This window comes from Megascapheus bottae, chromosome 17 (assembly GCF_031878675.1).
Source record: "Megascapheus bottae isolate mThoBot1 chromosome 17, mThoBot2.hap1, whole genome shotgun sequence".
NCBI classification, from domain to species: domain Eukaryota; kingdom Metazoa; phylum Chordata; class Mammalia; order Rodentia; family Geomyidae; genus Megascapheus; species Megascapheus bottae.
Window position 1 is genome coordinate 4,639,100 of NC_143525.1, and position 12,166 is coordinate 4,651,265.

Here is a 12,166-nt window from a genome sequence, read left to right on the forward strand (position 1 = left end):
GTCACAAAAGAAAAGGAGTCTGGGCCCAAAGCTATACAGTCACTGGCTCCTAACATGTCTACCCCCACTTCTTCCCAAGAAATACTTACTGAGCTAGAGTGCGATCCACATCTCCAGCAAGGGGCTCTGGTCCTCGCGTCTGGTAAACTCCATCGATGTCATTCACAGTGAGTACCCAGCAATAAGCACTGTATGTACACTGTTGAAGAAATGATATCACAGATTAGAAAATAGCTTTGTGCTCCAGAAGGTCAGTCAAATAGGGGAAGTAGAAGTTCATCATATACAACATTAGGAAACTGAGGCCCAGAAGACTCCAGGGATTGCCAGGGAGAACAGTACAAGAGGAAAACCAGGAGGTTCCACTTACCACTGCCACCTGCTCAGCTATTCAGAGTCCCCTAGGCCAGGCTCTGATGCACTGACCATGTGATAACTTTATAGGTAAAAACTGTTCTTGCCACTGTGCAGACGAAAAACCTCCAGCCAGCACATTCCCCATGCAGCTGAGGATCTGCCACCACTCATTCTCTCGTGGCCTTTCCTCTTTATCTAGCTCTATGCTGTTCATACCACATAAACAAGACCTGGGCACTGTCCCTGAGCTTCTTTTGCTCAAAGCTAACACTCTACCACTTTTACTACAGCACCATTTCTGGCCTTTTCTGTTTATGTGGTACTGAGGAATTGAACCCAGGGCTTCATGTATGCTAGGCAAGCACTACCACTAAGCCACATTGTCAGTCCCTGCCTATTTTCTTAAAGCTCATAGAGAAGAGAGGCTTTCAGTATAGAAGATTAGGAAGAGATCTGGAGATAAACCACACAAGTTGAAAAGACCCTAGAGGTAAACCAAGACACCAGAGCCAACACAACATACACTGCAAAATGAAACTTCAATTCCACCTCTTAGGAGCCAAAGGACCAGGCACCAGGCCCAAGAGCAGCAGAGCCAGCAAATTAGAGCTAGAGGCTCAGAACACGTCAACCTCCATGGCTTTGCCCAAGTGAGCTACATACACCTCACCCTCTGTCTCCCCTTTTAACTTCTCACGCACCCCTCCCCCTCCAAGACTTCAGGACTGGGCTGTAAACACAACTGCTTGGAGGCAAGGAACTTCCAACACTGCCTCCACTCATCAGCCCCAAACCCGTATCTCACCACAAGGGCACATTCTGTTATTTCCAGAACTATCATTTTGTTCTCACCATCTTCCCAACAGTTTGTGTGCTCTCTTTCCCACTTTGCAGCTTCTGAAGTTTCAAGTCTGCTGAAACATTTGCCCCTTCTGAGCCCCTTTATTCCAGTCTCAATAGATGTGGTCAAGTCACGAACATCAGCCATCAAGACCCCAGTGTAGATATGGGTAAGATGGGGGGCAGGTAGGCAATGCCAAACAAGGGGCGGGGGAGTCAGTTGTGTTGTTATTAAAGGTATAGGAGAGGGATAAGGAGAAGAGTGGGAGGAAAGGCATAAAAAGAGAAGCGAAGCGAAGCGAAGTTGGAAGGAAGAATATTTTTTAATGGAGACAGCAAAATGACTTTAAGTTGGGACTCATTAGTTGAGGTAAACAAATCTTCTGTGCCTGCCAAGGAGCAGACCAGGCCCACAAGGACAAAAATGCCCAACTCCACCACCCCACCATCCTTCCCCACACCCACTCAGCCCTAAAAAAGCCTGTTTTGAAAGGGAATTTATAATTCCTTTTATTAAGAGTCAAAGTTCCTAATACATATGACGTAACCCCTATTAACCCACGAATAGATAAAATTCCAGCTAACAGGAAAGAAACAATATACCAGTGGCTTGGGGAAATCACATTATAGGCAATAAAGAACTGGTCAGGCTAGAGGAGCTGGAGATGGGGCTTGATGATAGAACACAGGGGGAAGCAAGCAGCCGAAATTGGGGGGCGGGGGCAGCTGGCACAAGACAGCCATATACCTCAAACCTTTAGGTCCCACCTGTGCCTTGCCACCCACTTCCTGAACTCCAAGCTCACGGGCAATCTACAACATGGTCTGCTGTTGTCACATGCAATGGGAAGTCCTATGCAAGGAACACCTAAGAGGATGTGAGGGGGAAAGTCAGGGGTGTATTCCAGGTCCCAAACAGGTCCCAAGTACAAGTGTGGAGACAATGCCTGGCTCCCAGCCACATCTGACCCACATCTCAGAATGCCAAACTGATGGAAGAGGATCTGCATCTTTCCAGGGACAGCCCACTATGACCCAAGAGCAACATATAAGGGCAATAATGCTGCAGCGTACAGGGGCATGGTGGGGGGAGGGTGCTGACCTACTTGAAAACGCAGTCAGAATTCAAGTGATAGTGGAATGGAAAGGGAAGGAATTAAACAACAAGCAGGAAACAAAGTAACTGGAAAAAAATTTTCAAGGCCAGGGTGATACCCCTGGAGACAAGAATTATTCCCTAGGAATGTGCTCCAAGGTCTAGCAGAGCTGGGTAGGGAAATTCCTTCTAAATATCTCACTGGCCAGGGCAGACAGAAACCAATCTGGAGAAAGAGAGGCTTTTCACAGCTCTGAGCAATCCAGGTTACATCTGTGCCATGCGGGGGACTCCACCCTGCGCCCTTGCAAGGGCGAACTAGCTAGGATGGAGATAAACTTCTTCCAGTTGGAGTCTCCGCCACTTTGGATAGTGGCTCCTCAGCTGCCACCACCAAGGATGGTGATCTACCTGCCCCTCAACAGCCCCTCCCCAAACCTAACAGTCACAGGGGTCACCAACAGTCCTAGTCAGTGGGCACTACGAACAAACTGACTGGACATCCTCACCCCAGGTGGCAGGTTCAACAACAGGAGTCTGGCAGCCTCCTGTAACTTCACACATACTTCATTTTTCTAAAAGCAGATGACAGAGGGAGCTCAGGAAAGGGCTACGCCCACCCTTCCCCCAGCGTTACACCCGTGTGGTCCAAACACCTCATTTACCAGAAGCTCCTGGGAGCCCATCCGAAAACCCAGAAACAGTAGAAGCCAGAGGAATGGCATTCTTCACAAACTCCCCCATCAGTGACTCTCAGGCATGCTGAAGTGAGAGATGAGGCCTGGAGCCGGATGCACAGGAACCTGAGCCGAACAGATACCCTAGCTGTCCTCACTAGCTGGTTATCTCCCATCTGCACCCATCCACTAGACGGAAACACTTCCATCTTCCTCTGGGGAAAGGGAGGGATGATCAATACAAGGAGGCCCAGTCAGAGACTGTGAGGCCGCAGCTCACGTGACAGAGCTGAGCAGGCCCTCCAGAGGACAACGGCCCAGTCAGGACAATATGGACAGTGCCACATTCTTTTCAACAGTGATCATTTCAGCCTACAGAGAAAGGACTATTATAACTCTGCTTCAGCGACGCCAGCATTAACCTTAGAGCCTAGTAACTCATGCAGTGGGAGACATGAGACAGGGACAAAGCTCATTATTCCTCTCACAGGAAAAACAGTGAGATCCAGCCAAAAAGAAACATCCTCTTCTCTAATTCAACCTGGCCATCTCTATTCCAAAGACTTCTTGCCAAATTTTATACACTCCAAAAAGCAGGCTTTACAGAAGTACAGCCGTGGCTAAAGTTGTAGAGCATCAGACTTGAAGTAATAGTGCCCAGGCCCTGAGTTCAACCCCCAGGACCAGCACACACACACACACATACACATACACATACATACACACACACACACACACACACACACACACACACACACTAAATAAAAATAAAGCTTGGGCTGGGAATGTACCTCAGTGGTTGAGTGCTTGCCTAGCATGCATAAAGCCCTGGGTTTAATTCCTCAGTACTACATATGCAGAAAAAGCTGGAAGTGGCGCTGTGGCTCAAGTGGTAAGAGCGCTAGTGTTGAGCAAAAGAAGCTTAGCAACAGTGCCCAGGCCCTGAGTTCAAGCCCCAAGACTGGCAAAAAAATAAAAACAAAGCTTAAAAAGCAGGCTTTGAAAAAATTCATGAAGAACACAGAGGGGAAACCAACACTTAGGACCCGACTTCTAGAAGGCAGGGCAGGGCAGATTCAAGTTCATGGGCCTGGGCACTTCCCTCTTTCATTAATGCATCCAACCACTGAACTCAGGGAAAGGTAGGCTGTGGGTGCAGAATCCACACATGGTAAATTGCAGTATTCACTTTGTAAAGAATGTGTGAAGCAATGACTGGGGCAGAACACTTGTTTCAGCTGATTCTTGCTAAGTCAGGGAATGAGGATGTGATGAGCTGGCTCTGCCCACCAAAGGTGGGGAGAAGTGGACAATCAAATGCCCTGAGCACTACACAAAGGGGATGTGAGAATTCTAATTTCCTTTCAACTTCCCTCTGTCAGCCAAGGAGGGTTTGTTTGTTTTTCCCAGTCCTGGGGCCTGAACTCTGGGCCTGACCGTTGTCCTTAGGCTTTCCTAAAGGCCAGAGCTCTACTACTTTAACCACAGCACCACTTCCGGTTTTTCTATGTATGTGGTACCTAGGAATCAAATCCTGGTCTTCGTGTATGTTGGTAAGCACTCTACCACTAGGCCAAACTCCCGGTCGTCAGCAAAGGCGTTCTGCAAACAACTGGCATCTTTTTTTTTTTTTTTAATTTTTTATTGTAATTAATAAAAGCGTTACATGATATTTGCCAGATAGAAGGTGCATTAATTCACATACATTGATACCCTTTCACATGTCTTGGTCCCCATTACCCTCCCACCAACAACTGGCACCTTAGGAAGAGCCCTAATTGGGAGAATCAGGGAAACTAGGAACCAAGGCCCAATACTGTGCCCTCTGTGGCTCCAAAGAAAGGTTCTGACTTCTAAGACAATGGGGCTAGACCACATACTCTCCCCAACCCTTCATTCCAAAGGCCCTGTTCTGACAAATGGCTCTGTTTCTATCATCTCCATGGTGTCACAGAGAGCTCAAGCTTCTGACCAGCCCAGCAGCAGATCCATCAACCAATGGGCTGGAACTCAGACCACTAACTACCATTCCTAACTGCTGTGACTCACCACTGGAGACACCAATTCTGGATGACAGTGCCATGCGCACCCAGAGACCAGCCTCAACCCAGGGGACAGGCCAGGCTCTGCATTACCATCACTGTCAGTACAACTTTCCAGCTCAAGAGCTTGGAAAAGGGCAGAACTGCATGGGAAAACTTCGAGTTCCCATGATGCTGTGCTTAATTTAGACCTGGCTGGTGGCTGTGGTAGAACTAAGTACTGGGCAAAGAGTTAGGGAGTGAAACGAGGGTGAGGATGAGGTGAAGGATAGGAAGCTCTGGGCTCCAGGAACACAGTGACAACACTACATCAAAGGGGCCAAAGTTATGCCTCAGGAGAGTATCTGCCAAGAACAGGTACTTTCTCCCTGCGCTGGTCCAGTGTGCTTCCACCAGCCCTCTGGGCAGTCAGCTCAGCCTCCGAGTGCAGTGAGGGGCCAGGGCAGGTTTCTGTGGACAGGCAGGAGGTTACTTCCACAGACTTTCTGGTGATGATGGCTAAGGTCTTGAGACCCTCACCCACTAGCCTGAGTGCTAATCCCCCACAACCACAGAGCAGAGGATGAGCCAGAGTCCCAGAGGCCAAGGGCCAAGCTCACCTCAACAAGTTCAAATGATGAGCCAAACCATCCTGACTGAGGCTCTGGGGAAAGGCCAGTTAACTCTTTGTACCAACTGAGCAGCATCCTCTCTTCCAGATTCCCTTTCCTACAACTGGAAGAGTACACTGTCACTCCAGAGAAACCTGCCAACCAGATAAGACTCCTGTGCTGAGCTCCACCCACCTGCCCTTGTTCATCAACCTCCTTGTCTTTCCTGAGATTATCACTGTCACCAAGAAGTTCAGAATGACCAATTCACTAGTATGCATCTCTCAGTCTCTCCCCTGCCTGACACAGCCTATTCATCACTCCAGTCCTGCTGACCCCAACCCCTTCTCCCTGAGCGCAGAGCCAGCCTTTATCTCCTCCCAGTGCCTAGAACAGGACCTGCGACTTGGAAGCACTTAAATACCACTGTGCCAAAAGTAAGAAAGTCTAGACTAATGCCTGTATCCCCAGCTTCAGATGTCTAGATTGTAAACCTTGCCACTGTGCTTCCAGTTCCTGCTCCAGAAACAGCTATCTGCCTGACCAGTCATAAGCTCATTGAGAGGCACAATGTTGCACAGGCCCAAGGGGACTGGGCCTGAAGAGAAGCTACCCAGCAGCCTCCCGTGGACCTAGAAGGGCCTCTCTTGTGACATGTGTGACCTTCTTCATCTTGCTGTTCGTCCCTGTGGCTGCAATTCCCTGACAAGCCTCTTCTCTACTGCGATAGCACTCAGCACTCTAAGTTTCAGCACCCTAGAAAACAGAGGCTCTACAAGCAGATACTAGTAAGTACTGACCCTTCCCAGCCAAACACTTCACAGGTGTTTAGCTTTTCTGTTATAATAGAAGGATCTATGTCTGTTACACAAAGGAGAAAGCTGAAGCACTCAGAGCTACTGAGCCAAAAAGCTGCACTGCCACTAGTGAGAGGAGCTGTATCTGACCCCAGACCTAACCCAGACCTAAGGTTTCAGGGTCTACCCTCTTAAAATACTTATTGTTTCTGCCTCAGAGAAACCTAGCAGCCAACATTCTAAGAACAGCCCCATTTTTCCTGGCTACGTCTGCAGGCCTACAAAGGCCTCACTTGAATAAGTGGTGAGGACCAAAAGCAGGAAGGCAACAGCTCCCTACCAAACCACAATCAAAACCTAATGCTTCCAGCTTCTAGAACAACCAGTTGAGAGTGCTCTGATGCCCTTCAAAGAAAGCTGTCTGACACAAGTACAGGTCACAGCCAGACAAGGCAGGGGGATGAGCCAGAGGAGTCAGAAACAACCATATACTTTTTTTTTTATTTTCTTTTTTAAGCCATAAACTCTTAAATAGTCTATAAACTCTTAAATGGTCTTTTTAAGCCATGAACTCTTAAATACATTTTCCTAAGTTTGGTGTAATGGAATATGCCTATAATCCCAGCACTAAAGATGAATGAGGCAGGAGGATCAAGAATTTAGGCCAGTGGGTCAGGTCTGCTATAATCCCTAGCTATTTAGGAAGCTGAGATGTGACGATCACAGTTTGATGCTAGCCAGGGCAGCAGTCTGTGAGATTTTTTTTCCCTCCAATTAACCATCAGAGAACCAGAAGTGGCACTGTAGCTCAAAATGGCACAGTATTAGCTTTGAGCAAAAAAAAAAAATCTCAGATCTGGCTGGGAACATGACCTCATGGTAGATTCCTCAGTATCACACAAAGAAGCCAAAAAATGGTCCTGTGGCTCAAGTGGTAGAGTAGTTACTAGCCTTGAGAAAGCTCCAAGACAGTGCCAGGCCCTGTGTTCAAGAAAAAAGAACAGAAAAGAAGGAAGGAGACAAAGGAAGAGAGAGAGGGAGGGAGAAGGAGGGAGGGAAGGAGGGGAAAGAGAGAGGGGAGAAGGGAGGGAGGGAGGGAGAGAGGAAAAAAAGTTTGAGGCCAGCCTGGTCTACACAGCAAGTTTTTCCTCAAAAAGAAAAAAAAAAAAGTTTTTTTAAACTCTCATGTCCTTAAGAAGTTATGCCTTGCCAGACACTAGTAATTCATGCCTGTAATCCTATCTACTCAGGAGGCTAAGAGCTAAGGACTACAGTTCAAAATCAGCCTAGGCAGACAAACCCAAGAGACTCTTATCCAAGAAACAGCAAAAGGCAGAAACAAGAGGTATGTGGTTCAAGTGGTAAAGCATTAGCTATGAGGGAAATTGGGAGCCAAGAAAATGAAGCTCAAGCCCCAGTACCAGCAAAAAAAAAAAAAAAAAAAAAAAGGAAATGATGCCTCTCTTTGGTGGTCACAATGCCTTCAACTAAGTCAGTTGACCCTTGTGGCGAGTAGTCAGCATTGCTCCTTTGAAATGGCCCGTGTCATTTGAAATTCTACCTGGGGGGGAGGGGGAACAAATGTATTACTACTATAAGGTAAACTTCCTTTTTTGGTACAGAATAAAATATTACTTCCCTCTTTCCTCCAAGCTGGAGACATTCCCAGGGTTTTATTACTCTGCAACACTGACTGGCTACATGAGGAGGAAGCATTCCTTCCCAACTCTTGACATTTAAGAGTCTGCCCCAGAAAAAGCTGCAGAGGCCCTAATGTTTCCTTGTTGCTCCCCTGATTACATAACATTTCATTGGGTTCCTCTGGGTTAAGTGCAGAGAGTATGAGCAATCTTAAAACACAAATAAACTGAGCCCATGACCCTTACTCCTACACCCTGCCCCCACCGGAGGGTCCACATAGGTCTCCTAACTCCCCACCTCCTCCACAGCTTGGGTTACAGGATTTCAGTCCCTTACTATGTACTTGTAGTTCTTATTTTTATTTGAGATGGAGTTTCACAGTGTTGCCCAGGCTGTCCTTAAACTTCTAGGCTCAAGCAATGCTCTCATCTCAATCTCCCCAGGAGCTGGGATCACAGGCATAAGCCATCCTGCCTAGCCCCTTTCTCCCCGCCTCCCCCCACCAGTCCTGGGTTGAGCTCAGGGCCTGAGCATTGTCCTTGGACTTTCTCAAGGACAGAGCTCTACCACTTGAGCCTCAGTACCATGAAGACCCGGGTGCTCAAGCATGCTAGGCAAGCACTCTACCACTAGGCCAAACTCCAGGTCTGCCTACCCCTTCTTTAAGAAAGGCAGTAACTGAGCCGGGCACAGTGGCTCACGCCTGTAATCCTAGCTGCTCAGGAGGCTGAGATCTGAGGATGATGGCTTAAAGCCAGCCCAGGCACTAAAGAACGAGAGACTCATCTCCAATGAATCACTTGAAAATGGGAAGTGGGGCTGTGGCTCAAGGGGTAGGGCAGTAGCCTTGAGTTCAAGAGCTCAGACAATACCCAAGCCCAGAGTTCAAGCCCCATGATCTACAAAAAAAAAGGAAGGAAGGAAGGAAGGCAGGCAGGCAGGCAGGCAGGCAGTAACTGGGGCTGGGAGTTTGGCCTAGTGGCAGAGTGCCTGCCTAGCATGCACAAAGATCGGGATTCAATTCCTCAGTACCACATACACAGAAAAAGCCAAAAGTAGTGCTGGCTCAAGTGGTAGATTTCTAGCCTTGAGAAAATCCAAGGACAGTGCTCAGGCCCGGAGCTCAAGCCCGGGACTAGCCAAAAAAAAAAGCAGTAATTGTGGCGCACACAGTATAAATGAAAAGATGTGGTCTCCTACCAATGGCTTGTGCCACAGTCATAGAGTAATGCTTCTGAGAATAGACCCTGTTGCTGCACACAGCAAGCTTTCATGCTTTGTAGTCTTTGTTTGAGTTGACAGTGCACCTCCCCTGCTTCGGGAGACGCCTGAGTTGCTTCCGGATTCTTGCTGTCACCATAGTGTAATGTGCATGTGCCCCCTGGGACACCTGAGCCAAAGCTTTTCTAGGAGAAATGTTTCTACAAGAATGGCTTATTCCTAAGGTACACAAATCCTCCTTGTATTTTATTTTGAATTTCTTGTTGCCATCCTTGTTAACAATATCACTTTGTTACCCCACAGATGTTATTAATAATAGTTCAGTTGATAACAGATTTGACAAGTATACACTGTGTACACAGAAGTCAAGGCCGCTGAGCACAGGGGATTTAGGGATGCACAGATGCAGCCTTCTGTCTGCATTAGGGGACAGCAACCCCAGACAGACAACACTGGGTGCTCCAGGCTGCTCACAAGAAGCTGGAGACAGAGACCGTTCAGTGCACCTGAGACACTTGTGGGAAAAAGGAGGTGACAGGATCAGGCAAGCACACCAAGAAAACAGGCTACAGTGTCAGGACCTCACCACACATGCTAACCAACATGCTAACTCATCAACTTTGGTTATTCATCTTTACCATGCTTTCCATCTCCTCCATACAGTGCCAATGCTAACACCAGACAACAGTCCCTGTGGGCCAGGCACCCAGAAAGGAGCTCTTACTATGAGCTCACAAACCAGACTACTTGCTCAGTTCATGTTTTCCCTTAGATCAATTTGCTCTGGAATTCAAATGCACATTCTGGTTGAGAGCACACAGGAAATCCATTGCTACTTATTAGGGATATCTTCTTGCTTTTAATGAAAAATAACCTCAGACAGCATAAAACTCACCCAACTGACTCAACTCAGTGTTGTCTCTTTTTTTAGTAGTCACAATGTTATGTAACTAATTCCAGAACATTTTCAGCCCTCTCAAAAGAAACTCCATGTCCTTTTACAGTCACTCTCCACTACCCCCTCCCTGAATCCATGTAACAAGTCTACTTTCTGTCTCTATGGATTTGCCTATTCTGGGTACGTGACCATTTGCATTGGGCTGTTTTCATTTAGCATCATATTTTACAGATTCGTCTATGTTGCATTATGTATCATGACAATTCCCTTTTCTGACTGAGTAATTTTCCATTGCATGGATATACTACATTTTGTTTCCCCATTTTTTAGCTGATGGGCGTTTGGTTTGTTTCCAGTTTGGGGCTGTTGTGAGCAATGCTGATATGAACAACTACATACAAGTTTTCATATGGATATGGGCTTGGCTGTTCTGAAGTGCTAGAGCCTTCATTAACTACACACTTAATTATCTGAGGTACTACCAAAATACTACAGCAATTTTAAGATAATCTAACTACTAAAACTAATGTTAAACCACATACCAGAAAGCAAAGCTACTGGAGCTGGGTTGTTTTGTTTGGGAGAAGGGAAATGATGTGGCCAGAACAGCATTCTTGAAATTGTCAGCAACAGCAGAGGAGCCGGGTAGAGGGAGGATGAAGACAAAACATTCAGGCGCCACATTCTAGCCACTGCAGAAGAGCTTGGGGCCTGAATCCAGGTGTGACAAGGGATGGTCATAAACACAGACCACATGTGAGAGAGGGGGTGGAATGGAGAAGCAGAAAGGCCAGAAGTGCCCTTAATAGAAAGTAAGGATGGAGAGGTTTCAAGGGAAGTGAAGAGGTAGAACACAAGTTTTTACTTCAGACAAGACTGTACCGGCACAACAGGCATGGGCGATAGAGATGGGAAGTGGTGGCTGGTGCCTAGAACCAGGCAGGCTCTATGTTCATCTGGGAAGTAGGAGGAGTGAGAGGGAACCAGACACTAGGGACAAGGATGCCACCTGTGGGGAAGAGGCAAGTGGCAAGGTCAGATCAGCAACAGGTAGACAAGGGATCCATTCAATGCTGGAGTAGCAGAGGTGCCTATACACAGCATCTGTGCCTATACACAGCAATGCAGGCATGAGAGCCATGCTTTCTCCTGTACGTGACCACAGGGAAGCTCAAGATGTTCTGTACAAACCGTGCAGCATGCCAGTCTCAGGACAAAACCACCCAGGACCCCACTCTGCATCAGCACCCCCACCCTGCACCCCTCTCTGCCCAGCTCTAACACCTGCTCTGCTGGGCCCCAGGAGGCCAGCCAGAGGAGCCTCATAGAGCTAGCATGGCTTCCGGCACTTCCTCCTTCCTCCCACGACCTCTAGACTACAAGCTCTTGGGGGACAGAAGCCTTGACTGTCTCCTCAAAGCTGCATGCTGGGTCTGGCAGGGTGCCTGGCACACATCTGCTGTAGGAATAAATGACTCCACAAGGCACAGGGTCCAGCACCCACCTGCTCCCATTCTCCTCCTCCTCCTCCCTCCCACCTCACAGCTCACAGCTTCTGATCCTCCAAAACAAGGGTCCTCAATCAAATACAAACTGAATACAAATTAGGACTCTCTTGTGCATGTACCAGGTGTGGTAGGTAGTACATGCCTATAATCCCAGCACTCAGATGATCAAGGCAAAAGGACAGAGAATTTGAGGCTAGTCCAGACTACATAGTGAGATCCTGTCTCAAAAAATTAAATAAAACCAGGTGCTGATGACTCACCTGTAATCCTAGATACTTAGGAGGCTGAGATCTGAGGACCAGAGTTCAAAGCCAGCTTGGGCAGGAAAGTCCATAAGACTCTTAACTCCAATTAACCACCAAAAAAACCAGAAGTGGTGCTGTGGCTCAAGTGGTAGAGTGCTAGTCTTGAGAAACTTCAAGCCCTGAGTTCAAGCCTCAGGACTTGCCAAAAAAAAGAAAAGGAAAAAGAAAAATTTTAAAACAAAAGTGGTAGAGGG